This window comes from Leptonychotes weddellii, chromosome 4 (assembly GCF_054177405.1).
Source record: "Leptonychotes weddellii isolate Sample4059 chromosome 4, ASM5417740v2, whole genome shotgun sequence".
Classification (NCBI taxonomy): domain Eukaryota; kingdom Metazoa; phylum Chordata; class Mammalia; order Carnivora; family Phocidae; genus Leptonychotes; species Leptonychotes weddellii.
The window spans coordinates 80,573,524-80,587,980 of NC_138372.1; positions in this window are offsets into that span (position 1 = coordinate 80,573,524).

Below are 14,457 nucleotides of genomic sequence, written 5' to 3' on the forward strand. Positions count from 1 at the left end.
GTACTCTAGTTTGGGTACAATTCCTCTTGAGATAGATGTGATTTAAGGTGTAATGGTATTTTTTTTTTAAGATTTTATTTATTTATTGGACAGAGAGAGAGCATGAGCGGGTAGAGAGGCAGAGGAAGAGGGAGAAGCAGGCTAAGCAGGCTCCCCACTGAGCAGGGACCTTGATGTGGGGTTTGATCCCAGGACCTTGAGATCATGACTGGCCAAAGGCAGACATTTAACCGACTGAGCCACCCGGGCACCCCTATGGTGTAATGTTATTACTCTTCCTACACTCTGGCTAAACTATCTAGGTCCCATCTTTTTTAACCTGAAACTTTGCTTAGAACCTCATGCCTGTAGGATAACTACCATATGTTCAAGAGTTGGGCTTTGTGTTCTGGGTTAAAAATCACTACTATTTCACACCTCTGTGCACATTCTCCCACTCCCATCCATCCAAACAGAAGCAGCTTTTTACTGATTCCTTTCCTCAAAACCATTCTATAACGACTAGGCACTTAATATCTTATTAAGTTATTTCCTCTAAAGACCCAGGCAGAAAAGAGAAGCTTTAGATATTACTGACTTTACTTCTCTACTCTATTTATGGAAATGAGTCTAATAAATCAGGACTTTAGTTAAGCTTGGCCTTTAGACCAATATAAAAGTGACTTTGGAGTCATATCAACAGGACTGTCTTTTGAGTATTGACCAGTACACACTTGGTTTCTTCCCCTTCTTTTCTCCCTCCTTTTTTCTTTTCTTTCTTGCTTTCTTCCTTCTTTTCTTTTTTTTCAATAGGAGAATACATTAGAGAAAATATCATTTGCAGGCTGAAATTTTTAAATTTTAACTCTTGAGTTTCCAGAATTATTAAATCATCATCTATACATTCTGTTATTGTGTAGCCTATTTTGTTTGGGTAAGGACATTTTCTGGAAACACTCAGGATATTCACTGTAGGTGTGAGTTCAAGATAACTTTACGGATAAAAATCCTAACAAGTAAAAGGAAAATTAGGTAATTGCAATCAAACTGGTTTATGCTAATCAGCCTCACTTTTTCCTTTCCTGTTTTTCTCTTGCCAGGTCATATGCTTACCATATCCCTTCACTTCTGAATCTAATGTATGCTGTAGCTAAAGTATTTTTAGCTTGCCCCATGGTCTTTTTTTCTAATCACTGTCCTCTCTGACTCCTACTCTTCCCTCTATTCACATAATCCTGCCCTCTCTGCTTCTTACTCTCTTTTGTTTCTGAAGTGCATTATAATCTGCCTGCTTCTTCTGTTTCCTCTATGCGTCAGCTCACTGGTATTCACTTCCTGAAACGTCATTTTTTCTTCTTGCTTACTACTTGTCATGTTTTAGCTTTGCCTCATCTGCTTTTTATTTGTAATTCTTTCTGGTTTCCCTTGTTTTTCACCTCCTTTGTTTATTTATTTATTTATTTATTTATTTTTTTACCTTCTGTCATCTCTCTCTTCACACTTCTACTTGCTTTGTCTCTAATTTCTACAACTGATTACTCATGCTTTTAGTGAACTAGTGTCAAAATCGGTGCCATGTAACCCACCAGCTGCAAACTCAGTGGCTTCCAACAACCAGCACCATTTTTCTTACTAATGGTTCTGCTTCGGCTTATAAATTGAGTTCACGTCTCCTCCGCTTGATTCCATCTGCTTCGTGGATTGATAGGATAAATTGAGCATAACCTTCTCATCATGGATCTAAGGGACAAAAGAAGCCAAGTCAAATCTCTGGTCACAGCAAATTCATTCACATTCCATAGGCCAAAGTAGTAGGCCAGGGATCTACATCTTACCCCCCCACAAAAAGGAAGGGAATTATCATTAAACAATAATCCAACACATCACACTATCTTTGCTCTCTCTTATATTGCTCATTATCTGTCCATCTGATCTAGTTGATTTTTCAGCATCACTGCTCACACAGTGCTTTGCTTCAGGTCCCAGTCCCACCCAGCTTCCTCCAGCCCTGCTATATTTTGCCTTGTGCAAAAGCTCTTTGTTGTAATTGGCCTCTGTGTAACTTGACAATGAGAACTTTCTTAGCTTCTGGAATTCAACGAATAGTTCACAGCCAAACAACGTGAAAGAAAGGGTGCAGCTGATCCCTGGGAACAACATCTAGTAACTCAGATACCGTCAGAAATTTATCCGTTTTTCTTCTTTGCTTCTTTTTGTGAGCTTCATTCTCGCAACCTACTGGCTTAGTTTACATAAGTGGAAACACAGGGAACCATCAAATTTCACGTTTTAGGTTTCCCGACCCTAGAGAGGATCTGCATTTTTTTCCCCTCCATTCCGGTTTAAACAAATCGGAAAGCCCGCTTGAAACAGGTGGCCACTCCTAAACCTAGCAACGGTGTGCAGTGTATAAGGACAAGGCAGTCTCAGTGTGGGTAAAGAGGGGCTCTCGCAGGAGAAAAAAGAGGGGATGTGTGCACGGATCTCTCAACATCTTTCACATTCCTTACGGTATTTTTTCTCCCTGTTTTATCTTATCTATAAGCCTAGCGCCCACTCTAATACTAGCACTGCTGTTCTTGGCTTGGTAATGAATGTTGCTTATCCATGGCAGATGATGCTAGAGATAAGCATAATTGGATTAACAAAAATCCATCACCAACACATAGCTTTTGTATATTTACAAGTATATATATACTTATCTATATGATAGATATAATCTATAATATAAAAATCATTATTAAATCACTTTGTTTTAGGATAATACTATGGGATGATATACCAAAAGACAATACTATTTTTAAAGAGAATATAAAATTTTATATGAAGTCCAAGATGTCATGCAAGTCTCCTTGACAGGAGAACTGCCCTATCAATAAAAACTGGATGATGTTCCTTCTGTAAATATAGATATCACACGTTAGGGAGAAAATATAAATCGCACCATCAATTCTAGAACAGCATGACCCTAAAACTGTGAGTCTATCTCATTTGTTATATTACACATGTGAGGATTATATATTAATCTGACTGCCATTACCAGTGATAACCTCAATAATAGGTGCCTGAAAAGGGGGAAGGGCAAGTACTTTGAATGAGCTGCAGAAAGCCTGTTAAGTGGTAAAGTGTGCCTAAAATACACCGAGGGAAAAATATAATCCACAAAAAAACAGAGGAGTTCCTTATAGGCAATAAAATAAAATCCTCTGTGGCCACTTTTGCTTTATGTTATAACCTGAATGTTATGAATAAATGTAACACTGAGTTGAAATAATTTCCCATCTGGTGGCTGACCGTACTGCCTTTTCCTTTTGTTGTAAGCACAGCTTATGACTCTTCTGAAACACAAATGAAGAATTTTTCAGACAGGCTGTAAAGGAGAGCCTTACTTACCAAACTTGGAAGAGCTGTGTTAAATATATCCTCAATTTTATATTGTTCCCTCCAAATCTCAAAAACCTGAATAGAAATGAAAATTAGACATCACTGGAGCTACTAGCTATATGTGGGCATGTTTCCACTCATAATTATATTTACTAACTTACATATTTGATTATATTGGGAAAATGTTAATGATCACCCTGTGACAGTGCCTTAAGGAATCCCCAAATGATAGAACAAAACAAAACAAAACAAAACAAAAAACAAAAAACAAAAACCACTCACAAATTAACTTCCAGTGTGAAATAGTTCATTGGTTGACATCCAGGTGTCGTTATGTATATATATTTAATAATGCAATTTAATATTTATGTAATAAATACTACTATTTACACAGGGCTGCATGAAAGATGACTTAAAAGCAGTTTGATTTCTGGCCCAAAAAAGTTTGCATTTTTCATCTGAAGATTAGATAAGTATCGAGTATTTTTTTAATAAAAGGCTGAGTATGTGCTATGTTACAATAAATCTTTATACAAAGACCTTAAAGATGAGGAGTGGCTAAAGATCACAATTGGAAACATCAGAAGAGGCTTCTTGGAGGAAATATCATTTAACACAAAGATTTAAGAATGGCTAGTACTTTGATAAGTAGATATGAGAACAAAATAATTATAAGAGATTTAAGTGATTTATATAATCACTACTTAATAAATGCTAATTAAGTCTCACTTCAGGTTTTTGGACAACATAAGTGAAGAAATGGAGTTAGTAAAGAGAAACCAAGTTTGAGAAGTGGTTGGTAGTACAAATTACTTGGATCACAGCATCCATGAATGAGAAGTCTCAAGCATTAGACTGGAGACAAGTGAGAAGTCACAGTGTGGAAAACCTCAGAGATAGTGTATTTTGTTAAATAGACAGGAAGGAGGGGTGCCTGGGTGGCTCAGTGGTTTAAGCTTCTGCCTTCAGCTCAGGTCATGATCCCAGAATCCTGGGATAGAGCGAGCCCCACATCAGGCTCCCTGCTCAGCAGGGAGTCTGCTTCTCTTCTCCCTTTGCCCTTCCCCCTGCTCATGCTCTCTCTCTCTCTCAAATAAATAAATAAAATCTTTTAAAAATCAATCAATCAATAAGTACACAAGAAGGAAACTTGAAATTTCCTGGGAAAGAAAAAAGCAGTCATATAGTTATAATTTAAGAAGATAATTTGACCAAAGTCTGTACAGTTGATTCTGGAGGAGAAACCTGGGATCAGAGAGATCAACTAGGAGGCTTTTGCAATAGTCCTTTTGATAGATAAGCTATTCACAATATGCTTCTCTCTCTCCTTCTGAAGCACATAATATTCCACTTCCCTGTCCAGCTGAAGTTACAGCAGCTATGTGACTTGCTCCAATTTCCCGTCCCCCAATAAAAAGACATATGGGTAGAAAAAATTTTGTTTAATTTTTATTTTTTATTATTTTTTAAAGATTTTATTTATTTATTTTTTGACAGAGAGAGACAGAGTGAGAGAGGGAACACAAGCAGGGGGAGTGGGAGAGGGAGAAGCAGGCTTCCCGCGGAGCAGGGAGCCTGATGCGGGGCTTGATCCCAAGACCCTGGGATCATGACCTGGGCTGAAGGCAGACGCTTAACCATCTGAGCCACCCAGGCGCCCCCCCTCCTTTTTTTTATTTTTTAAAAAGATTTATTTATTTATTAGAGTCAGAAAGAGAGAATGAGAGTGCAAGCGGGAAGAAGGACACAGAGAGAGGGAGAGAGATCCTCAAGCCGACTCCCTGTGGGGCACAGAGCCAACGCAAGACTCATCAGGGAGCTTGATCTCATGACCCTGAGATCACGACCCAAGCCGAAATTGAGAGTCAGATGCTTAACAAGACTGGGCTACCCAGGCACGCCTTATATGGGTAGAGAATGGTAGAATCAGGACATGTTTTGCCACCTTGCGATACCTCTGCCATTTCACAGGGACTGCCCCACCAGCATCAATTCTGGAGTGAAGATTGGCATTCCTGCGAAGTGGTGTCCTCTGGCATGTAGTATGGGTGAGAAATGTCTTTGAAAAATTAAGCCACTCCGATGTGAGGGTTGTTTTTTTCATTTCTCCACAACCTGGACTATAGTGACTGAAAGGTAATTAAAATTTGGACCAGCATTGAGTTAGGCAAAGAGAAATGTAAAAATGTTACTTTATGGGCATGACATTGCTTAGACTGTTTTTAGTCCATCCTCTGGCGTTCTGGTTTTCTCTAATTTTACAACACCTAGCTGTAAGGCCTTCCCAGGTTTCCATGAGATGTGCAATATCATTTTAGGTAATATCATATAATCCTTGGAAATGTAAAATCATGTAACATTTAGAAAAGAGATAAACAAAGGCCACATGAGAGCCATAATAATCAAAGAAAACTTGGAAAAAATTGAAAGTATGATTTTTTAAAAAATGTTTAATTTCAATGTACTTAATATACAGTGTTATATTAGTTTTAGGTGTACAATGTAGTAATTCAACAGTTCCATATATTACTCAGTGCTCATCATGATAAATGAACTCTTAATCCCCTTCACTTATTTCACCCATCCCCCACCCATCTCCTGTCTGTTCTCTGTAGTTAAGAGTATGTTATTGGTTTAATCTCTTTTTTTTTTTTTCATTTGTTCACTGTTTGGTTTCTTAAATTCCACATATGAGTTAAATCATATGGTATTTGTGTTTGTCTTTCTCTCACTCTCTTGTTTCACTTAGCATTATACCCTCTAGATCCATCCATGTTGTTGCAAATGGCACAATTTCATTCAAAAAGCATGATTTTTAAGGACTGCATTCTTCCTAAAACTTTTCTGACCCTCTATTATTATTAATTTTACATTTTTATTTAAATCTTATTCCTTACAAAAATTTTCTATTGAAGTATATTTTAAATATTATGTTAATTGAGATGCACCTATTGATTTGATACTTTTATATATTGGGTACAATTGCCAATGTAGCAATAGTTAGCACTTCTATCACATCACGTAATTATAGTTTCTTTTTTAGTTAGAATAATAAGATCTAGTCTTTTCATAAGTTTGAATATTATAATTCAATATTGTCATCTACATTCACTATACTTTGCATTAGATCTCTAGGATTTATTTACTATGAGTTACAAGTTTGTACACTAAAACAACATCTCTTTTATTCCCTACTCCCCAATCCTGTGAACCACCATTTTGCTCTCTGTTTCTATAAATTGGGCTTTTTTTTAGATCTCATATGTAAGTGATATCATATAGCATTTGCCTCTCTCTGTTTGACCTATCTCACTTAACATAATGTCCTCAAGGTTCATCCATGTTGTCACAAAAGGCAGGATTTCCTTCTTTCACATGGCTGAATAATGTTCCATTGTATACATATGCCATACTTTCTTTATCCATTCATCTGTCAACAGGCACTTAGGTTGTGTCCAGAGCTTGGGTATTTTGAGTAATACCGCAATAAATGTAGGAGTCCAGAAATCTCTCAGATATCTGGTTTTCATTTTGTTACCCAGAAATGGAATTACTAGATCATATGGTAGTTTTATTTTTGTTTTTTTTTGAGAAACCTCCATACTGTTTTCCGTAGTGCTGAACCAACTGACACTCCTACCAGCAGTGTATAAGGTTCCCTTTCTCCAGATCCTTGCCGGTGCTTGTCATCTCTTATCCTTTTTATGATAGTCATAACATGTGTGAGGTGATATCTTGTGGTTTTGATTTACATTTCCCAGATGATTAACAATGTTGAACGTCTTTTCATATACCTGTTGGCCATTTGGGTACCTTTCTTAAAAAAGTGTCTACTGAGTCTCTCTGGCCGTTTTTTAATCTATTGTTCTTTAATAAGTGGAGTAGGGTACCAGTTTCATCAGTATCAGCTAGAGTCTAAATAGAAATGTAAATTCCCGAGCCCCAGTGCAGCTACAAATATGTTCTCTGCTGGTGAAGCTTGGGAATCTATACTCTACATGAAAATCTCAGAGAACTCTAATGCCACACGAGCACCATTAGCATTTTGTTTTGTTTTGTTTTTAAGATATTATTTATTTCCTTGCCAGAGAAAGAGAGAGAGCACAAGTAGGCAGAGCAATAGACAGAGGGAGACGGTGAAGCAGGCTCTTTGCTGAGCAGGGAGCCCTATGTGGGGCTTGATCCCAGCACCCTGGGATCATGACCTAAGCCGAAGGCAGACGCTTAACCACTTAACCACACCGAACCACCCAGGTGCCCCTTGCCAGTAGTGTTAATGTGACCTCCCTTCTTCAAACTTTTAAGGCTTTTTTTTTCTTCTTTCTGCAATTGTTACAACACTTGACATGGTCTACCTAATTGCTAGTGATTTATATATCTTATATTTTTAGTTGTGTGTATGCTCCCAGGAGCCATAACTATCCTTACAACTTGTATTCTCCATAGCGTATAGCAGTTGTCTCATAGTAGATATTCAAAGAACAATACTCAGTATATGGGTCCTTGATCTTAGTCACAAAAAAATAGAGACACAGAGATTTGTTAAATGACATTGGATATCTCATGGAAACCTAAGAGGCAGAGAACTAGTGACAACACCCAGTCACCACCTCAAAGTTCCTCCCAGGAAACATTAGCATCTTTGCCACTGCTATGGCCCCTGACATTTTCTAGGGGCTCTGCAACCTTCCTCCCTGAAAAATGGTGCTTTCAACAGTGTATTTGACAGATGCTAAATTCTGGGAAAAGTTACTTTTCTTTTTGTGCACTTCCACATTCAGGTCTTTCATGAATGACTATGGATAGAGGAACCTAAGTTAGATGCTGGATTCCTGGCAAGGGAGACATATACTTTGGCAATGCAGAACTCATAATATAGGAAAATTTCAAAATGAAGGTTATTTGGTGATTTAATCTGATCACAGACTCCCAGAAACACCATAAGCCTAGAATGTGAGAGACATTTTTTTTCATTTATTTTTTATCTCTCTTTTACTTTTTGTGCTATCTTTCATATTCAAATTTCTGCCCCCCTTCCTCTTGTCAGCAGCAACTAGAAGCCCTCTGTCTAGGTCATCTATAAATGCGTTATGTAGTCATGATTTGAGACTGTAGAGTTCAATAACTTTTTCCTGTTGCTTGTTGGTTGTAGGTTTACCTTTTGACCTTATGTAATGTTTCATGTGATGCCAAATTGGCCATTTGGGGAGAGGATTAGTGACCTCATCAACAATATAAAATGGCTAAACAAGTTCCCTGTAACAAATGCACAAAATGACAGTGTGAGCAGCTCTTCTTTTAAGGAAAATGGAAAGCCGTGGGCACGAATAAAAACCTTGTCTGGTATTATGGTTTATGTATTCCTATTTTAATACGTATTTTTGCTCTAGCATTAGTTGCTAGAATAATTGTATGCTTTCTAGTCAGTAAAATATGGGGAGGGACAAACCCTTGATGAAATTTTCTGTGATAAGATATATTAAATGGAAATGATTAAATAATTGATAATTCAATATTGGTGGAATGAAATACCAAAGAAGGAGGTGACAGTTTCCAATGAAATAATGATACCTAATGAGATATCTAGCTACTCATCTTCACTTTCTAGATGAAATACACTTTTTAAACTATTACTGCCATCATTTTCCAGCAGCTGGTTCTTCATTATATCTATGGTCATTTTCTCTCACTTAACCTGAATGAAGTGACTATTACAGTTCAGATCAACTTCAGGTGAACTTTCATCTGACACCTGTATGTCCAAACACTTCCAGCCCCCTTTACACCCCATCATGCCCCAACTAATCTTTACCTTCCATGGACCCCTCTTTCATGAACTTGTGACCTCTCTTCTATCCCAATTTGTTCTTCATCTAACTATATAATATAAAGTTGCTTAGGTTTGTTTTATGTCCCCATCTCATCTCTTTCTCAAAATTTAAATTCTTGAAGAGAAGTCCCAAGCATATTCTTTATTATTTCTCTTTAGTTCTTGTTCCTCACACAAAATATAGTATAAATGTGTGACTGAACAAGCATGCATCCAAGATCTCTCCCCTCACCCTTTTACTGATATCAGAAATTTCACATTTGACAGACTTTTGGTTATATCTTAAACATTAACTTCTCTGGCTGGACCTCTCTCTTTTTTCAAAAAAAAAAAAAGATTTTATTCACTGAGAGAGACAGAGTGCTCATGCGAGCAGAAAGAGGTGCAGAGGAAGAGGGACAGACTCCACACTGAGGGTAGAGCTTGATGCAGGGCTCAATCCCACAACCCCAAGATCATGACCTGAGCTGAAATCAAGAGTTGGACCCTTAACCAACTGAGCCACCGAGGTGCCTCTGACTAACCTTGTTTTAAAATAGTTTCCTGTACTGGAAGGGTAATACATTAATCCAAATGTACCTTATTGTAAGTTTAATTGGCAGCTTTATCTCACATTAAAAGCCCAAGTCCTGAGAATAGAACACTGCAATATGGGCAAGTGGCTCTGACTGTGAGAAGTACAAAAGCCCCCACATGGAGACAGAGGGGGCAACTTTCTATATAAGGGGTGTTCAGGAACTTGGTTGAAAAGAGACATTAAGAGACTTGTCTTGAGGGGGCGCCTGGGTGGCTCAGTTGGTTAGGTGCCTACCTTCGGCTCGGGTCATGATCCTGGAGTCCTGGGATTGAGCCCTGCATCGGGCTCCCTGCTCAGCGGGGAGCCTGCTTCTCCCTCTCCCTCTGCCACTCCCCCTTCTTGTACTCTCTCTCTCTCTTTCTCAAATAAATAAAATCTTAAAAAAAAAAAAGAGAGAGAGAGAGACTTGTCTTGAAGGTGAATGTTTGTTTCCAGAGGATGCTTTGGGGCAAGGTCTGGTAGAGACTTTAAGGAGCTAAAGTTCCTTCAAAGCCAACCTTGGTATGACTTCTATAAAGGCAAATGCTGAAGAGTTAATCACTAGTTCTGGTCCTCCAGATTATTCATTTAGTCAACAAATGTATAATTTGTGTCAAGCATTATTTTAGGTCTTAATGATACAGTAAAAAATGAAACAGTATTACTAAGAAATCCATGGAACCGAATTTCAGCTCTTGTGACTTGGTTATCATATCTCTTTCAAAGCCATGTGGAATGTTTCTTTCTTTATAACATTTCTGAAAATTAATATGGCCATTCAGTCCCCCTTTTCATGACAGGTGTATTTGATAATAACACAATATTGAAACAATAAATCTGCCCAGTAAAAATCAAGCACAACAGTTACTCCATCACAATGAGCTGCTCTTCTCAACAGAAGTACCACCCTTGGGAGAAAAATAGGAAATAAGCCTATATTTCCTGGGGTCCTGATGTGTCCTTCTGGGATGAGGTTCATAGGTAAGTGGTGAGGATTCAATTTAAAGCACAAAAAAGATCAGTAAGAAAATGTCTCAAGCAAGGAGAAATACCAAAAATAGAGAGAAGGCTGCTGGCAGGTCATCTTCACATAAAGACGTGTATCTAAATCCTCTTAACATGTTGCAGACTCATCTTTACACCCTGGGCACCTCAGACTTCCCCACCCTAAAATGTACAGAGAGCAAACCACTGCTTTGGGGCAGATGGTCACAGTTCAGTTAAGTTTTTCCTAAGGAGCACATGAGTTTGTTTTGAACAAAGTACTGGTTTAAAAACAAAAGACAATTTATCCTCAAAGCAATTTGTGTCTTTATTAGACCAAATATTTGCCAAGAGGATAAACTCTGCATGACCAGCAAAAAAGTCTTTCTTCAGTAATCCCCCGATTTTACTTTAGATAAGTCTATTGTCTCATAACTGTGTTAGATAAAATAAGTTAAATTTCAAAATATAGTATTCATAAAAAAGAAGTTTAATGTGTAATATTTTATTTTTTAATTCTTTTTTTTAAGTTTTATTATGTTATGTTAATCACCATACATTACATCATTAGTTTTTGATGTAGTGTTCCATGATTCATTGTTTGCGTATAACACCCAGTGCTCCATTCAATACATAATATTTTATTTGTTTTTTTTTTTTAATATTTTTATTTATTTATTTGACAGAGAGAGACACAGCGAGAGAGGGAACACAAGCAGGGAGAGTGGGAGAGGGAGAAGCAGGCTTCCCGCGGAGCAGGAAGCCCGATGCGGGGCTCAATCCCAGGACCCTGGGATCATGACCCGAGCCGAAGGCAGACGCTTAACCGACTGAGCCACCCAGGCGCCCCAATACATAATATTTTAAAGAACAAATAATCTGAGTAGAAAAATGAAATGATTACCACCAATTTAGTAGCTCAGAATAACACATATTTATTATCTCATCATTTCTGTGGGTCAGGAGTCTGAGCACAGCTTACCCAAGTCCTCTGCCTCAGGACGTTTGCTGCCTCACAAGGCTGAACAAAGCCAAAGCTGCAGTTTCATCTTGAGGTTCTGTTGAGGAAGGATCTGCTTCCAAACACCTGTGATTGTTGGTAGAATTCCATTCCTTGTACTTAAAATGACTGAGCGTCTCACTTTCTTCCCGGCTGTTGGGTGGAGGCTTCCTTTATTTCCTTGCCATGTGGGTCTCTCCACAGGACAAGTCAAAACACAGCAGCTTCCTGTGTTCAAATCCAGCAAGAGAGAAAGAGTCCACTAGCAGGATGGATTATAATCTTATGTACTATAATCACAGAAGTGTTAGCCCATTACCTCTGCAGTACTCTACTGATTAAAAAAAATTTATAAGATCTGCCCACACTCCAGGAGAGAGAATTACACAAGGCATGATACAAGGAGGTAAAACTGGGGGTTATACTAGAGCCTGTCCACCTATATGACCCTTAATTATTCATGTCCCTCCATCTGAACAGTACATTCATCTTCTCTCAAGGTCTCCAGTGATTCAGTTCATCATAGCATCTGCTCAAAGTCTGGATTATCACCATCTAAATCAGATTAAAAATGTGGAGGAGGCTTTTTGGGTGTGGTTCCTCTTTTTTTTTTTAAGATTTTATTTATTTATTTATTTGAAGAGAGAGAGAAAGAGCACAAGCAGGGGGGAGGGGCAGGGGCAGAGGGAGAGGGAGAAGCTGAGCAGGGAGCCCGATCTGGGACTCAATCCCAAGACCCCAGGATCATGACATGGGCCAAAGGCAGACACTTAACCTACTGAGCCACCCAGGCACCTGGGTGTGGTTCCTCTTGATCTATAGATATGTAAAACTTGAAAGACAAATTTTCTCCCCTCCACACCCAAAATACAATGGTGGGACAAACATAGAAAAATGGCCATAGCTGTTCCTGTTTAAAAATGGGGGACAGGAGAGATACAAAGGAGTCCTTGGTCTATTGCAATTCTGAAATACAGCTGGGCAAAAGTTGGATATTCCTTAATTAGGTATTAAAGGCATGGGAATAATTCTCCATGACTCTTGGTTCCACCCTCTAAGTCATTCTTTTATTTTATTTTATTATTATTATTATTTTATAAAAAGTAGCATTCATTTGCAACTGAGTGGTTTTTTCAGTCTGCTTCTTGACAATAGAATTTTAGGGTCCAGCAGACTCTTTTCATTTTGTATTCTGTCTTTCTTTTTCAGTCCAAGTTTTCAGTTTTGTTGTTGTTGCTGTTGTTTGGTTTGGTTTGATTTGGTTTGGTTTGGGGTTGAAATAACTCTTGAAAACTTGGTGGATCTTCTGTGGATTTCACTCTTAAACAAGAGCCACACCCACAGAGATCTCTGAGGTTGGCCCTCTCTACCTTGATCTGCTGCTAAGAGGGCTGAGAAACAATGTGATTTTTCCTACAGGCCTTGTTCATGGATTGAGAAGCTCCATTTATCTCCTCTATTTCTTTAATGGGTCCTTTGTATGACTGAATACTCTGACCTTTTGATCTTTCTAAGATTTTCACAAAGCATGAGTCACTTCCTCACTTTTTCTCTCAACCAGGGCTTATCTTGATTCCACTTTCCTTAATAATGCTCGCAAACCATTTCTTGACTTGAGCCTCTTTTGCTATGTGGAGTGGCTGAGAATTTTCAAAATAGTCAAGCTGTTTCCTTTATGTTAAGCAACTCTTCCCTCAATTTATGTCTCTCCTCTCACAGTTTTGCATAAATGGGAAGAAGCTACCTTGCTTAGAAATCTTAGCTGGATAACCAAGTCCATCCCTTACACATTCTGATTTCCACATAACTGCAGGATAGAATTTTGGGAAGCTTTCTGACACTACATAACTAGGCTCTCTCCTTTCTCTAGTTTCCAATAACAGGTTCCTCACTCTCTTATGAGCCTTCACCAGCAATGTCCTTGAAGTGCAGATCTCAGCTAACCATCTGTTGAAGGCCCTTTAGGCTGTCTCTATCACCAGTGCAACTGTAGTTGGAAACATGGAGGTCTGGGCCACCTGCTAATGCAGCTTACTGGTGCTCTCTGCTCCTACTCATGCTTTCTCCCAGATGTAGCCTTTCCATCTTGTAATGGATTGTTTCTGGGTCCATTCTACTTTATGACTTGGTGTGTCCAATAAAACCATTTCATAATAAGCAGTTCTACACACATTTTCACGTGGTGCTTGCTTTATGTTCAAGCATTCTGCATCTACAAGGGCCACATAACATAGAGTATATGGGTATCAAAACATACGTAATTCTTTAATGAGTACACCCAGGAGTCTGTGTGCGATTCTCCCACTGGGGCATGTTTTCATGCTTCACCTTCCATCATTTGTTATCCCAAACACAGTCAATGTCATAGAGCCTGGCAAATTGTATGGTCCAGGTGGCAGGGACCTGCTGCAGAAACCTTTCCTGATTCAGGCCCCATTTAGGTGGCAATCTTCCACCCGCTATCTAGTGTATTAGTCAGATTCAAAGAGATCTAGCTGTTGCTGTGCTTCCTTCTTTGTGATAGGGGATAAAATATGCAGCAATTTGTTTTTGACTTTGCAGGAAATGTGCTGGCATGCTTTTGATTACCTGATGTCTAAAAAATGAACTGAAGTCCTAGGTCCCCGAATTTTCATAAGATTTACCTCTCATCCTCTGGAGCACAGGTGTCCTTCCCAAGTTTTCTATCATAGCAGCCACCTGTAGTTTGTTCTAATCACCATG